This window comes from Lithobates pipiens, unplaced genomic scaffold (genome assembly GCF_037356315.1).
Source record: "Lithobates pipiens isolate NorthernLeopardFrog02 unplaced genomic scaffold, aLitPip1_a1.2 Scaffold_1, whole genome shotgun sequence".
NCBI classification, from domain to species: Eukaryota; Metazoa; Chordata; class Amphibia; order Anura; family Ranidae; genus Lithobates; species Lithobates pipiens.
This window is the reverse complement of record NW_027507685.1, coordinates 117,632,473-117,647,944: the sequence shown is the minus strand read 5'-3', so window position 1 is coordinate 117,647,944 and position 15,472 is coordinate 117,632,473. Positions and strand designations below refer to the sequence as shown.

The following is a 15,472-nucleotide window of genomic DNA, read 5'->3' as shown; positions in this document are numbered from 1 at the left end:
GTTTATGCAGCGCTTTACAATGTATAGGGGGACAACACAATTACAGTACAATACAAAAGGTACAGGAGGGCCCTGCTCGTAGAGCTTACATTCTAAAGGGAGGGGGTGGTGGTACAAAAGGTAATAGCTGCAGAGAATGATTTGATGGGGGTGGCTCGGGACAGTTAGGTGGGTGTGGGATAGGCTTCCCTGAATAAATGTTATATGTTATGATTGGTACTAAGTTCTCTCAAAGATTTTGTCCACCATTTTCCATTAGCTTCCAAATAAAAGGGGGCCCAGCCACCATTTTGAGAGAGGTGTGTGGAATGAGTGAGGTAAAGGTATATAGCCTGTGAGGGAAAGCTAGGCCTTATTCAGGGAGAGTGTTCCAGCCTGTGGGGACAGAACATGGATCCCCAGGAGTCCTGCTTATCAGCACTGCTTCTGTGCTTGTGATAGAAGATCATCTAAGACAGTGTATTTTCCTATTAAATCATCTCTGCTACATCTGTGGAACCTGCTTATGGAATAATATGGAAGAAGAATAACTACAGTGCCAGTTTACTGAGCTGCATTCTGTATCTTTGGTGAATGGACTGTAAATCTGTGCCTTATATGCTAACAAGAGAACTGTTACAACACTTGTTTTGTAAATATAATTTTCTACTGCTGCTTATCTGGCAATTAAAGTTACTTCATTTACAAACTGTAAAAAAAAAATACAATACCACACAGTGTGTTTCCCTCTATAATACAGCCACGCTAATTCCCCCGCTTTTTGGCGTATTCGACAGGATGTCAGAACCATCATCAATGGCGGTGGGAGTGGCTAGAGGATTAACCATGGCACCTTACTGAGCAGCTCTGGCACTGATCCCTAAGTTTATTGGCACATATATCTTCCTGACAGATTGGGTGGAGAGATTGGACAGCTAACTTGGAGCATTGGACAGCTAAAACGCAAACCAGAAAAATTTCATCTTATGAAGAACAAAATTCACTATTTGGGGCATGTGGTCGAGGCAAAGGGGGTGGTCCCCAGATCCAGATAAAATTCAGGCTGTGCAGGCTTGGACCACTTTGCTCTTTCTTGGGTGTTATGGGTTATTACCGCAGATTCATTTCAAACTTTGCTAGTGTTATGGCCCCACTCACCCAGTTGCTGAGTGGTCAACCAGCCCATAAAATGGGAAAATCTTCCTCAAGTATTAATGAGTTTGGGGGCAGCACAGAGTGAAGTGTTTGAAATCCTCAAGGCAAAGTTGACTTCTGTGCCCATATTGGCTTACACTGACTACCGTAAACCCTTTCCGGGTGTACACACCAATGGCAGTCTCCAAGGCTTGGGGGCTGTGCTTGTTCGGGAGCAAGATGGGACTGAACGAGTGATAACATATGCTAGTCACAGCTTGCAACCTACAGAACATAATCCAGCCAACTACAGCTCTCTTAGCCCTTGTACACACGGTCGGACATTCCGACAACAAAATCGGATTTTGCTTGAAACTGGTGTTGCATACACACGGTCGGACAAAGTTGTCGGACAATCCGATTGTTCGGAACGTGATGACGTTATTTCGTTAAGACGGGACTACGTTCAGGCTAGTAGCCAATAGCTTTGGTCTAGGAATTTGATCTGAGCATGCGTGGCACTTTGTCCGATCGGAATTCTCTACAAACCATCAGAAAAAGTCAGATCGGATCATGTTGTCGGAAAATTTTTATATCCAGCTCTCAAACTTTGTTGGTCGGACATTACGACGGAAAAAGTCAGATGAAGCCCACACACGGTCGGATTATCTGACAACATCGTCTGATCTGACATTTTCCGTCGGAATGTTTACAAGGGCTTAGACTGGAGCTGTTAGCGGTAGTCTGTGCTATGACTGAAAAGTTTGCTGAGTATTTGGAATTAGAAATAAACTGTGCTCAGGTAAAAACAAACACAAATAATCTAAAACTAAATAAAGACCGCAGCTCTAAATGGGATACACACACTCAAATAGACTGGAAAAAGATTTCAAAAGCTACGCCACAACCCTTATTTACTACCTTAGCAAATATCAATAATGAGTAAATAAATAAATGTTTGATATGTAAATAAATTAATATAGATCACATTAATCACACATAAATAAGGAAAAATCGTATACTGTGCTGAGTATTTGGTAGGTGGACAAGTTGACATCTACAGTGGTGTGAAAAAGTGTTTGCCCCCTTCCTCATTTCCTGTTCCTTTGCATGTTTGTCACACTTAAGTGTTTCGGAACATCAAACCAATTTAAACAATAGTCAAGGACAACACAAGTAAACACAAAATGCAATTTGTAAATGAAGGTGTTTATTATTAAAGGTGAAAAAAAATCCAAACCATCATAGCCCTGTGTGAAAAAGTGATTGCCCCCCTTGTTAAAACATACTATAACTGTGGTTGTCCACACCTGAGTTCAATTTCTCTAGCCACACCCAGGCCTGATTATTGCCACACCTGTTCACAATCAAGGCATCACTTAAATAGGAGCTGCTTGACACAGTAAGGTCCACCAGAAGATCCTTAAAAGCTACACATCATGCCGAGACCCAGAGAAATTCAGGAACAATTGAGAAAGAAAGTAATTGAGATTTATCAGTCTGGAAAGGGTTATAAAGCCATTTCCAAAGCTTTGGGAATCCAGCGAACCACAGTGAGAGCCATTATCCACAAATGGCGAAGACATGGAACAGTGGTGAACCTTCCCAGGAGTGGCCGGCCGCCCAAAATTACCCCAAGAGCGCAGCGACGACTCATCCAAGAGGTCACAAAAGACCCCACAACAACGTCCAAGGAACTGCAGGCCTCACTTGTCTCAGTTAAGGTCAGCGTTCATGCCTCCACCATCAGGAAAAGACTGGGCAAAAATGGCCTGCATGGCAGAGTTCCAAGGAGAAAACCACTGCTGAGCAAAAAGAACATCAAAGCTCGTCTCAATTTCTCCACAACACATCTTGATGATCCCCAAGACTTTTGGGACAACATTCTGTGGACCGATGAGACAAAAGTGGAACTCTTTGGAAGGTGTGTGTCCAAGTATATCTGGCGTAGAAGGAACACTGCATTTCATAAAAAGAACATTATACCAACAGTAAAATATGGTGGTGGTAGTGTGATGGTCTGGGGCTGTTTTGCTGCTTCAGGACCTGGAAGACTTGCCGTGATAAAAGGAACTATGAATTCTGCTGTCTACCAAGAGATCCTGAAGGAGAATGTCCGACCATCTGTTCGTGTACTCAAGCTGAAACGAACTTGGGTTCTGCAGCAGGACAATGATCCTAAACACACCAGCAAGTCCACCACCGAATGGCTGAAGAAAAACAAAATTAAGACTTTGGAGTGGCCTAGCCAAAGTCCTGACCTGAATCCTATTGAGATGTTGTGGTATGACCTTAAAAAGGCCGTTCATGCTCGAAAACCCTCTAATGTAACTGAATTAGGACAATTCTGCAAAGATGAGTGGGCCAAAATTCCTCCAGGACGCTGTAAAAGCCTCATTGCACGTTATCGCAAACGCTTGGTTGCAGTTGTTGCTGCTAAGGGTGGCCCAACCAGTTATTAGGTTTAGGGGGCAATCACTTTTTCACACAGGGCCATGATGGTTTGGATTTTTTTTCACCTTTAATAATAAACACCTTCATTTACAAATTGCATTTTGTGTTTACTTGTGTTGTCCTTGCCTATTGTTTAAATTGGTTTGATGTTCCGAAACACTTAAGTGTGACAAACATGCAAAGGAACAGGAAATGAGGAAGGGGGCAAACACTTTTTCACACCACTGTATACTGACAACAACCCTCTTGCCTACCTAGAAACTGCCAAACTTTGAGCCTTGGAGCAACATTGGGTGACCTGGCTAGCCCAGTTCAACTATACTATTCACTACAAGCCAAGGCGCTCCAATGGCAATGCTGATGCCCTCTCAAGGTTTCCCCATGACCAGCCTCAGAAGGATAGAGATCAACAGCATGAAGAGTATGAGGTTGTCCCTGTTATGGATTGTTTAATACTTTGATTAAATGACTATTTTCTATTATGTCAAGATAAATGCTGAATCTCCTTACTCAAAATGCCTCACCTAGAGACCCTCCTCCCATCGGAGAGAGTCCAGGAGTCCACAAGCCATCAGCAGAAAACCTGGATAAAACTGGCCAGAAGACCCCTTAGATAAGGGTCCTCCAATCTCTGCTTGACAGCACAGAATACACCTGAGATGATGCTTTGCAAACAATGAGTCATCTCTTACTATAAAGGGGCTGTATGCCCAGAACAATAAAGGAAGCTTTTTCACTGAACAGTGTGTCAGCGTACTTCTTCTAAAATGTGCACGTTTTACATCTGAATTAGGACAGGTGCAGATAATTCGGTCAGATATTTGTCTGAATCCAAAACAGTCCCCTCCAGGGTCAACCTACGAGAATAACCAGCATCCTCAGCTCTGCATAGTGACCAAATCCCACAAAGAGGTACAGAAATTCATACTCCTCAAGAGTGGATTAAACTTCAGTGAAAAGACCCCAACATTGCTCAGTTCATGAAATATTGGGACAGGAACAGAAAACCAGACTAAAGGGAGGGAAGAAGGCTCTTTTCAACCTTGTGTCAGCTTCTTAAAGTGGGGTACCCCCTAAAAAAAAAAATTAAAAGTCAGCAGCTACAAATACTGCAGCTGCTGGCTTTTAATAATCGGACACTTACCTGCCCCAGGGTCCAGCGATGCGGGGGAACGAAGCCCCCCCCCTCGCTCCCCGCTCCGCTCGCGGCGCCGTCATGCATACTGTGGGCACCTGGCTGTGGCTTCACAGTCGGGCACCCACTGCGCATGCGCGAGCGGCGCAGGGCGCCGTGATACGCCGTACAGTCACCTGGGACACATGACAGGTCCCAGGTGAATGTGCGGCACGAGGGGAAGTGATGTCACCAGCCCGAGCAATGAAGAAGGCAGACTATGAGGGACCCCCTAGCAACCGGTATTTAGAGGTGAGTAAAAATTTTTTTTTTTGCCAATTATTTTTCTTTTATGAATTTTAAGTAGTTTTATTTTTTTGGTGGCAACACCACTTTAAGCAGTGGAATAAGTAGGAAAGATATAATGGACTCTTGTACCGAAAGACACGCACACCAAGAGAACCACAGATTATCCGTCAACTGATCATCCCTCAGTCGGAGGCCTTAGAGGTCTTTCACAGTACTGGAGGTCACTTTTGTGGTGAGCACAGGAGAGCCCTTTGAATTACTGACCATGGACTTTCTAACAGTGGCTGAAATTTCTGGGTTCCACTATGCCTTGGTGTTTGTGGATCACTTTTCTAAGTTTGCCATTGTCATGCCAACCAAGGATCAGACTGCCATTACCACAGCTAAACAGTTCTGGAAATATGTGGTGCAAACCTATGGGTGCCCCAAGAGGATTTTGTCTGACCAAGGCCCAAACTTTGAGTCTCAGGTTTTTTCTGAACTGTGTCACCTTAATGGCATTCAAAAATCTCATACCACGCTGTTAGGGTTGATTTGCACCTTAGAGCAAGTAAGAAAGATAGCTACAGTATGTCTGTGATGTTGTCTGGGCTTATAATCAGATTTACTATTGCAAACTATAGAGCCCATCACATCAAGGCCTCCTGATGAGCGGGTCCAAGACCATTGGCATCGCCTAGCCCAAGCTAAACAAATGGTGCTGGGGAGGCATCGGGATCTGGCCGATGAAAGTACTGTCAACTTGCTGCCGCTAAAACCAGGAGACATGGTCTTGGTGTGCAACCCCAGACACATTAAAGGCAACAAGCTGGAGCCAAAGTGGGAGCCCTGCCCATATTGGGTTGAGAAGCAACCTTTTCCTTGATGGCCTGTGTATGATGTTGTTTCAGAGAAGCCAAATAAGCCTTGCGAGAGACTGCACCGTAAACTACTTTGCCCATGTGTGTTCACTGCAGATTCACTGTCGGCTGAACCTGTTTCTGACTTTCCTCCATCTGCCAGATGGGACAGCTGCCTGGAGATCCTCAACATTAATTCAGCAGAGTGGTACCTACCGATTCTGCCTCCCATAGAGGAGTTATTCTCAGCTGAAAGCTGAGCTACAGATATTCAGGCTTCTTCCACTTCTGTTGAAGCTGAGCCTCTGGTGGATGAAGGGTCACCTGTTGGTTCTGATGCAGAGGAGGAACAGTACCCTGTGTCCCCAGAGGGAGATGGACAGTTGCAAGTTCCAGAGCCTCGCTACCCAGGCGCACTACCAGGGAACTGAAATCTGTCAAGTATTCTGAGACTTGAACCGTTATGACTGTTTGTCTGCTTGTTATGTTATTGCTCTATTTAATTACTTTTTCCTAGGTGAATGCCGAGGACTGCATTCTTTAAGCAGCAGGGAAAATGTAGGTAGCTGCCTCACATACAGTTAACTGTGACAGGCAGAGGTGTAGCGTGGGGGGACAGGGGGACCGTGGCACCGGGCGCAACATTGGGGGGGAAGCGAAACCCCACACCAGTTTGTGTCACTTTTCACAAATCTGTGAAATTCCATATTCTGTGTCCCGGGTCCCGGCCACCATGTTGCTGCAGCTGGCGCCCTGTGATTGGGCCAATGTGGTCATGTGCTACGGCGGGCTTGGCCAGACCTTAAACGTGGGTGGCGCATGCGCAAAAGCAGCTTTTGGAGGAGTCCTGCCCACGCTTCTGTAAGCCACCACCATTTTTCCAGCCTCCACCCTTCCTCCTGACCACGCCGGATCTGGAAGTGTGCAGTGGACTTCATCTGGGACTCGGCAGTGTGACATACCGATGGACAAAAGAAAAAGGAGGCAAGTCATGAGTGAGCCTGTGAGGGAGGCAGGGAGCCATCCAGATCATGGGAGCAGCCACCGGTCAGCAGCACTGCAGACTGTAGTAGGGTGGGCAGTGTAGTGGGATGGGCAGTGTAGTAGAGTTTAGTGGTCAGTGGGGTGGGGTGGGCAGTGGAGTGTAGTGGGGTGGGCAGTGTAGGGTAGTGGAGTTTAGTGCAATGGGCAGTAGAGTGTAGTGGGATGGGCAGTGTAGTGGGGTGGGCAGTTAGTGTAGTGGACTTTAGTGGGCAGTGTAGTGGAATGGGCAGTGGAGTGTAGTGGGGTGGGCATTGTAGTTGAGTGGTCAGGATAGGAATCAGGTTGGTCAGTTTGGTGGTCGGCAAAGGAATCAGGTCGGTCAGTGTAGGAATTGGGTAGGTTAGTGTAGTGGTCAGTGTAGGAATCAGGTTGGTCAGTATCATTGTAGGAAAGAAAGCGACTCGGGGAGTGCTAAACTCTGCAGGTTGGGGGGGGGGCGCAATTTACTTGCCTTGCCCTGGGCGCTAACAACCCATGCTATGCCACTGGTGACAGGGCAGTCTTGCTGGCTGAGAGAAGTGGGACTACAATTGTATCACACTTACTTTCTCAAGCAGAAATGTCATATTATTATCCTGTTGGAAAGTCCGACGTGTGTGTACATTACACTGAAAATGCTAGTTCCTTGCCTGTCATTTTGACCCTCTGTATTTAATACTGTCACTAACTAAGCCTATATGCACTATAGACTTTAGACCGTCCCGTGTGTATTGAACGCATATTTTTAGTGTATTGCATTAAGACACCCTGTTCATTTGCTTAACTGTCTCTGGATTCAATACTATATGAGTAATTGACTGGAATCAAGTCGGAACTCTAATGCGTACTTTTCTAACTTTTGTGCCACAGGAAATATTAAAGCCACTGGACCAGCATGACAGCCAGGCACCAAGCATTTTTAGGAGGTCAGTTTCATCTCTTAGTGCTTCTCTCTCAAGTCTGCATGAATAAGTTATTCATATGTAATAATAAACAGCAAAATTATCATAGACTAGGCTCTACCTTTTATCATTACAAAGCTGTCCTTTGTGTGTTTGCTACCCTAAAAAAAAGGATTCTGTTCCCTTAACCACTTCAGCCCCGGAAGGATTTACCCCCTTAATGACCAGGCCATTTTTTGCCATACTGCACTGCGTTACTTTAACTGCCAAATGCGCAGGAGTGTGATGCTGTACCCAAATAAAATGTATGTCTTTTTTTATTTCCATAAATAGAATTTAGTTTTGGTGGAATTTGATCACCTCTGCGGTTTTTATTTTTTGCAATATAAATAAAAAAGACCGACAATTTTGAAAAAAAACAAGCAATATTTTTAACTTTCTGCTATAATACATATCCAAAAAAATGTCTTCATCAATTTAGGCCAATATGTATTCTACATATTTTTAGTAAAAAAAATCCCAATAAGCGTATATTGATTGGTTTGCGCAAAAGTTATAGCGTCTACAAGCTACGGGATAAATTTTATTGTTTTTACCGGTGATGTGATTTTTAGTGGGACTGCGCCGGACAAATCTGACCCTAAGTGACAATTTTTGGGGACCAGTGACACCAATACACATTAAAAAAAAATGCATTGATCACTGTATAAATGACACTGGCAGGTTAACTACAGGGTGATCAAAGGGTTAAATGTGTTCCCTCAGTGTGTTTCTAACTGTGTGGGGGAAGTACTGACAGGAAGAACACAGAGATTGCTGTTCCTGATAACTAGGAACAGACAATCTCCATGTTCTCCCCTGTTAGAACGGGGATCTGCCTTGTTTACATAGGCAGATCCCAGTTCTGCATTTCTGTGAAGCGATTGCAGGTGGCTGGCAGACATCGGGTCCGCCGGACGCAGGCATTGGCTCCACCTTCATGCAGCGGGGCACGCCCACACTATCTATTACATGAAACAATGTACAGGTACACTGTTTCACGCAATACAGCTGCCCTGCCGCAGTATATATACAGTGGGCAGTTCTTAAGTGGTTAAAGAATGTTATACAGCAAATTGCTTGTGCTGTGTAATTTGGCCCCCTGTATCACCTAAAAAACATGGCTGATCCTGCCTGGCTATACCCTCCCCCTGTAAACCGACCATGGTATATCATGGCTGCTGAGCCCCAACACTGCGCACAGTTTATGTGTCAGCCGCTGTCTCTCCTGTCCTCCTCTCCCCCTCCCTCCTTGTCTGTCAGCTCCGTGTCCGAGCCTTCCTCCTCCCCTCCTTGTAAAATGAAATTGCTGTTGATTTTTTACACCACCCTCTTTGTTTATTAATGTAAAGTGCTCCAGTGTCTGTGTTCTATTTAAAAAATGCAGCAATATACCTGTTTACAGAACACGTATCGGTAGGGTTGCCACCTGTACAGGATTCACCCGGACAGTTCGGGTTTGGAAACATGCGTCCAGGTTTCAGACTGCCTGAAACCCAGACACATTATTCAGACTGGACCATGGCTTCCCAGCAGGGTTACTGGCTGCAGTTATCTAAGCTGAGAGTGTCTGTTACACCCTCTTTCACACTGCCTAAAGCCAGCACTCCCCCCCAAACACACACACACAGACAGGAGAGGAGAGAGGGCTTGATCTGTTCCTCTTACTCTCTTAATTAGAAGTTCAGCAGCCTCAGATACATCTGGATGAGAGGTGCTGACTGCCAAGGGGCGAGTGAGCTCACCATCCATCCCTGTCTGTGACTGAAGTCTCCTCCCTTCTCTCTCCTGCCTCTGAGAGAGTACACTTAGGTAAATCAGGGTTCTCAACGCACCCTTTACATCAGAGTTCCCCTTTACACCAAAGGGCACAGTGTTCCCTCTTACATCAAAGTCCTCCCCGTACATCAGAGTTCTTAGTGTTCCCCCTTAAATCAGGGTTCCCAGAGCATCCCTTATGTTAGAGTCCCCAGAGTTCTCCCTTACAGTAAAAGGGAACTCTGCAATTTCAGATGTAAAAGGGGAACTCTGTTGACTCCGATGTAAAGGGGAACTCTTGGTATTAATGTCATATGATTAGAAATGTTATTTAATAGCAAAATATATGTATAGTTTATACTATAAAAAAAAAATAGCTGTGCGCCGATAGTGTTCGGGTTTGACTTGAAGAAAAGGTGGCAACCCTACGTATCGGTGCTCACCTGACCCGCCGCCTCTCTCCTCCTCCCCTCCTGACTGACAGCAGCGGGGGATCCTCAGCCCCGCCCGCTGCAGATGTCAGGCCAGGGAGGCAGCGGGTCACGTGAGCACACCCACTGGCACTCTGTAAATGGGTATATAGCTGCATTTTTTTTTTAGAAAACACAGACACCAGAGCACTTTACATTATTAAAAATAGATGATGGTGTGCATTGTGCATAGTGGGTTAACAACCACTTTCAGATCCAGTTCAGAGACTTTTCCTAGGCTAAGATAATGTCATCAGTTTGTTGCAGCAGAAGGAAGCATTTCTTCAGTCCCATCTCTCCCAGTGATTACTTACACTGTAAAGCTTGTAGGAAGTCACAAGTCAGAGGCTACAGCCAGTGGGTTGGGTGAGACAAAAGTAGGTAAACACTGGAGAGGTACCAGGATTTACAGCCGTTTCAGTCCAGGAAGTACATGCCGACCCTGCATAATGTCTGAACAAATAAAGTGCCTTGATAAAGTATTCATACCCCTTGAAGTTTTCCACATTTTGTCATGTTACAACCATAAAGTAAATATATTTTATTGGGATTTTATGTGATAGACCAACACAAAGTGGTACATAATTGTGAAGTAGAAGGAAAATGATAAATCATTTTTTTACCAATAAATTTGTGAAAAGCATGGCGTGCATTTGTATTCAGCCCCCCTGAGTCAATACTTTGTAATCACCTCTCTCTTCAAGTACAGCTGCAAGTCTTTTAGGGGATGTTTCTACCAGCTTTGCACATCTAGAGAGTGACATTTTTCCCATTTTTCTTTGCAAAATAGCTCAAGCACTGTCAGATTGGATGGAGAGCATCTGAACAGCAATTTTCAAGTCTTACCACAGATTATCAATGGGATTTAGGTTTGGACTTTGGTTGGGCCATTCTAACACATGAATATGCTTTGATTGAAACCATTCCATTGTAGCTCTTGCTGTATGTTTAGGGTCGTTGCCCTGCTGGATGGTGCACCTCTGCCCCAGTCTTAAGTCTTTTGCAGACTCAGGTTTTCTTCTAAGATTGCCCTGTATTTATCTCCATCCATCTTCCCATCAACTATGACCAGCTTCCCTGTCCCTGTTGAAGAAAAGCATCCCCACAACATGATGCTGCCACCACAATGTTTCATAGTGGGGATGGTGTGTTCAGGGTGATGTGCAGTGTTAGTTTTCCGACACACATAGTGTTTAGCTTTTAGGCCAAAAAGTTCAATTTTGGTCCCATCTGACCAGAGAAGCTTCTTCCACATGTTTGCTGTGTCCCCCATATGGCTTCTCGCAAACGGCAAACAGGACATACATACATATATGTATATGTACTTCTTATGGCTTTCTTTCAACAATGGCTTTCTTCTTGCCACTCTTCCATAAAGGCCAGATTTGTGGAGTATACGGTTTATGCCCCATACACACGGTCGGACATTTCGACCACAAAATCCGTAGAATTTTTTCCGACGGATTTTGGCCGAAACTTGTGTTGCATACACACGATCGCACAAAGTTGTCGGAAAATCTGATTGCTCTGAGCGAGGTGACGTCAAACACGTATGTCGGGACTATAAACGGGCCAGTAGCCAATAGGTTTCGTCTCTTAGTTTATTCTGAGCATGCGTACCACTTTGTCCGTCAGAATTGTCTATACACGATCGGAATTTATGCAATTGGATTTTGTCGGAAAATTTTAGATCCTGCTCTCAAACTTTGTGCATCGGAAAATCCGATGGAAAAAGTCAGATGGAGCCCACACACGGTCGGATTTTCCGACAACATGATCCGATCGCACATGTTTCGTCGGAAAATCCAACCGTGTGTATGGGGCATAATAGTTGTCCTGTGAACAGATTCTCCCACCTGAGCTGTGGATGTCTGCAGCACCTCCAAAGTTACCATGGGCCTCTTGGCTGCTTCTCTGATTAATGCTCTCGTTGCCCGGCCTGTCGGTTTAGGAGGATGGCCATGTCTTGGTAGGTTTTCAGTTGTGCCATACTCTTTCCATTTTCGGATGATGGATTGAATAGTGCCTCGTGTAGTGTTGCCACCTCATCCCTTTAAACCTGAACACATATGAATTACACAGGTTCTGAGGCTAATTTAATGCAGATAAGGCACCAAGTAAGTTTAATTACCACCTTAACCAGCCACAGAAACTGTGTAAAAGGCGGCTGAATGCAAATGCACGTCACACCTATTTGTAAAAAAATGAAAACCATTTATCATATTTCTTCCACTTCACAATTATGTGCCACTTTGTGTTGGTCTATCACATAAAATCCGAATAAAATAAATTTACGTTTTTGGTTGTAACATGGCTAAATGTGGAATATTTCAAGGGGTATGAATACTTTTTCAAGGCATTGTACAATCCATCCTGCTAGGGTAAAAAAAGCAGATAAAGGCATTATGATCACCTTGATAGGTAATAAATACCTGTAAGGCAGCCCATACATTGATCATCCTTTTTACATTCAACCAGGGGGTTCAATGTAAAAAAAAAAAGATCTGATCCTCCTCCAGCTACAGATTTGATGTGGATGCCCATATATGGATCGAATGTCGGCTGGTTCCAGCTAAACCGGCTGAGATTCGATCCCTCTATGGCCGGTTTTAGAACTCCTTGTGGAGAGATAGAAGACGTACAAACTTATCTGTATTCAACTTATCTGTATTCCAGATATAGAGAATGCACTAAAAACCGCAACAAAAAAGAAACTCGGGTCTTATGCCGCGTATACACGACCGGTTTTCCCGTTGGAATAAACTCTGAAGGCTTTTCAGATGGAGTTCCGCTGAAACTGTCTTGCGTACACACGATCACACCAAAGTCCGACCGTGAAGATATACAGTGCGTACGACGGGACTAGAAAAAGAAAGTTCAATAGCCAGTAACCAATAGCTTCCGTCTCGTACTTGCTTCAGAGCATGCATCGTTTTTGGTCCATTGGAATAGCATACAGGCGAGCGGTTTTCCAGATAGGAATTGGTTCCGTCGGAAATATTTAGAACATGTTCTATTTCTAGGTCCATCAGAATTCTGTCTGATGAGGCATACACACGATCGGAATATACGATGAAAAGCTTCTGTCTGACTTTTTCTGTCGGACATTCCACTTGTGTGTACGTGGCATAATTCACACTTGCGGCCAGGGAGCTGTAGTTTTACTGCCCCTGACTGCCCACCTTAAGCTACAATGGCAGTCAGATTTGGTTGTACACATACTTCGGCAAAAATTATATCTCATGTTAAAGTGAATGGGGTCATGCCGAAATCGCCTTGCAAATGCATGTAATGTACAGTTGCAAAAAAAAGTATGTGAACCCTTTTGGAATGATATGGATTTCTGCACAAATTGGTCATAAAATGTGATCTGATCTTCATCTAAGTCACAACAATAGACAATCACAGCCTGCTTAAACAAATAACACACAAAGAATTAAATGTTACCATGTTTTTATTAAACATACCATGTAAACATTCACAGTGCAGGTGGAAAAAAGTATGTAAACCCTTGGATTTAATAACTGGTTGAACCTCCTTTGGCAGCAATAACTTCAACCAAACGTTTCCTGTAGTTACAGATCAGATGTGCACAATGGTCAGGAGTAATTCTTGACCATTCCTCTTTACAGAATTGTTTCAGTTCAGCAATATTCTTGGGATGTCTAGTGTGAATCGCTTTTTCTGAGGTCATGCCACAGCATCTCAATCGAGTTGAGGTCAGGACTCTGACTGGGCCACTCCAGAAGGCGTTCTTTCTTCTGTTTAAGCCATTCTGTTGTTGGTTATAGTCTATGCTTTGGGTCGTTGTCCTGTTGCAACACCCATCTTCTGTTGAGCTTCAGCTGGTGGACAGATGGCCTTCAGTTCTCCTGAAAAGTGTCTTGATAAACTTGGGAATTCATTTTTCCTTCCATGATAGCAATCCGTCCAGGCCCTGATGCAGCAAAGCATCCCCAAACCATGATGCCCCTACCAACATATTTCACAGTTCAGAGGAGGTTTTGATGTTGGTGTGCTGTGCCTCTTTTTCTCCACACAGTGTTGTGTTTCTTCTAAATAACTCAACTTTGGTTTCATCTGTCCACAGAATATTTTGCCAGTACTGCTGTGGAACATCCAGGTGCTCTTGTGCAAACGTGCATGTTTTGTTTGGACAGCAGTGGCTTCCTCTGTGGTATCCTCCCATGAAATCCATTCTTATTTAGTGTTTTACGTATTGTAGATTCGCTAACAGGGATGTTAGCATATGCCAGAAACTTTTGTACGTCTTTAGCTGACACTCTAAGATTCTTATTCACCTCATTGAGCAGTCTGCACTGTGCTCTTGCAGTCATCTTTACAGGATGCCCACTCCTAGGGAGAGTAGCAGCAGTGCTGAACTTTTTCCATTTATAGACAATTTGTCTTACAGTGGACTGATGAACAGCAAGGTTTTTGGAGATACTTTTATAACCCTTTCCTGCTTTATGCAATTCAACAATTCTTAATCGTAGGTCTTCTGAGAGCTCTTTTGTGCGAGGCATCGTTCACATCAGGCAATGCTTCTTGTGAAAAGCAAACCTAGAACTGGTGTGTATTTTTTTTTATAGGGCAGGGCAGCTGTAACCAACACCTCCAATCTCATCTCATTGATTGGACTCCAGTTGGCTGACACCTCACTCCAATTAGCTCTTGGAGATCTCATTAGTCTAGGGGTTCACATACTTTTTCCACCGACACTGTGAATGTTTCCATGGTGTGTTCAATAAAAACATGGTAACATTTAATTATTTGTGTGTTATTAGTTTAAGGAGACTGTGATTGTCTATTGTTGTGACTTAGCTGAAGATCAGATAATATTTTATGACCAATTTGTGCAGAAATCCATATCATTCCAAAAGGGTTTGCATACTTTTTTTTGCAACTGTATGTGGTTGCGAAGCAGTGGTGTGAGCTTTTCACGGTTAAAACCGTCAGTAAGGAGGTGACATATCACCTTCCAGCCACCAAACACCCTCTTAAAAGTGATCCATGGTGGATATATCTTCAGAGGGGAGGCAAGGGCTGCTGCAAGTCTAAATGAGCCCTAAGACCCCATTCACATCTCAGTGTTTTGTAGCTTGAAACTCTAAACTGCTGGAGGAGAAAAAAAACAATTGTTCTCTAGATAGATGGTTCACATTTCCACTCCAGGTCGGTTGAAGCTCAAAAAATTTTGTAGCTTTTTTTGTAGCTCAAATCGGGCAGATTTGCGAGTTTATGGCACATTTTATCCCCGTAGAAATGCATGGTTTGCACATGTTTGTATGCATTCGTGCATTTTGTTGCACATTATGATGCGATTTTCTGCTCAAATAAAAAAAAAATAATAATAATATATGAATAAATAAGGGCCAGTTCACACCAGACGCAGTTCCGTTCAGTTCCGTGTGCTTTTTTTCTGCACTAAAAATGCATGCAAAGTGTTTT

The 15,472-nt window shown here is 44.0% G+C and overlaps 1 protein-coding gene across 1 annotated transcript in view; it reads left to right on the top strand.

Moving 5' to 3' along the window:
• The first annotated feature begins 7,755 nt into the window (after positions 1-7,755).
• ZMYND19 (zinc finger MYND-type containing 19) overlaps positions 7,756-15,472 on the top strand; it is a 46,501-nt gene continuing 38,784 nt past the window's right edge. The window contains exon 1 of the mRNA XM_077474848.1: positions 7,756-7,778. The gene's annotated coding sequence lies outside the window, so the exon portion shown is untranslated. The remainder of the gene's footprint in view (positions 7,779-15,472) is intronic.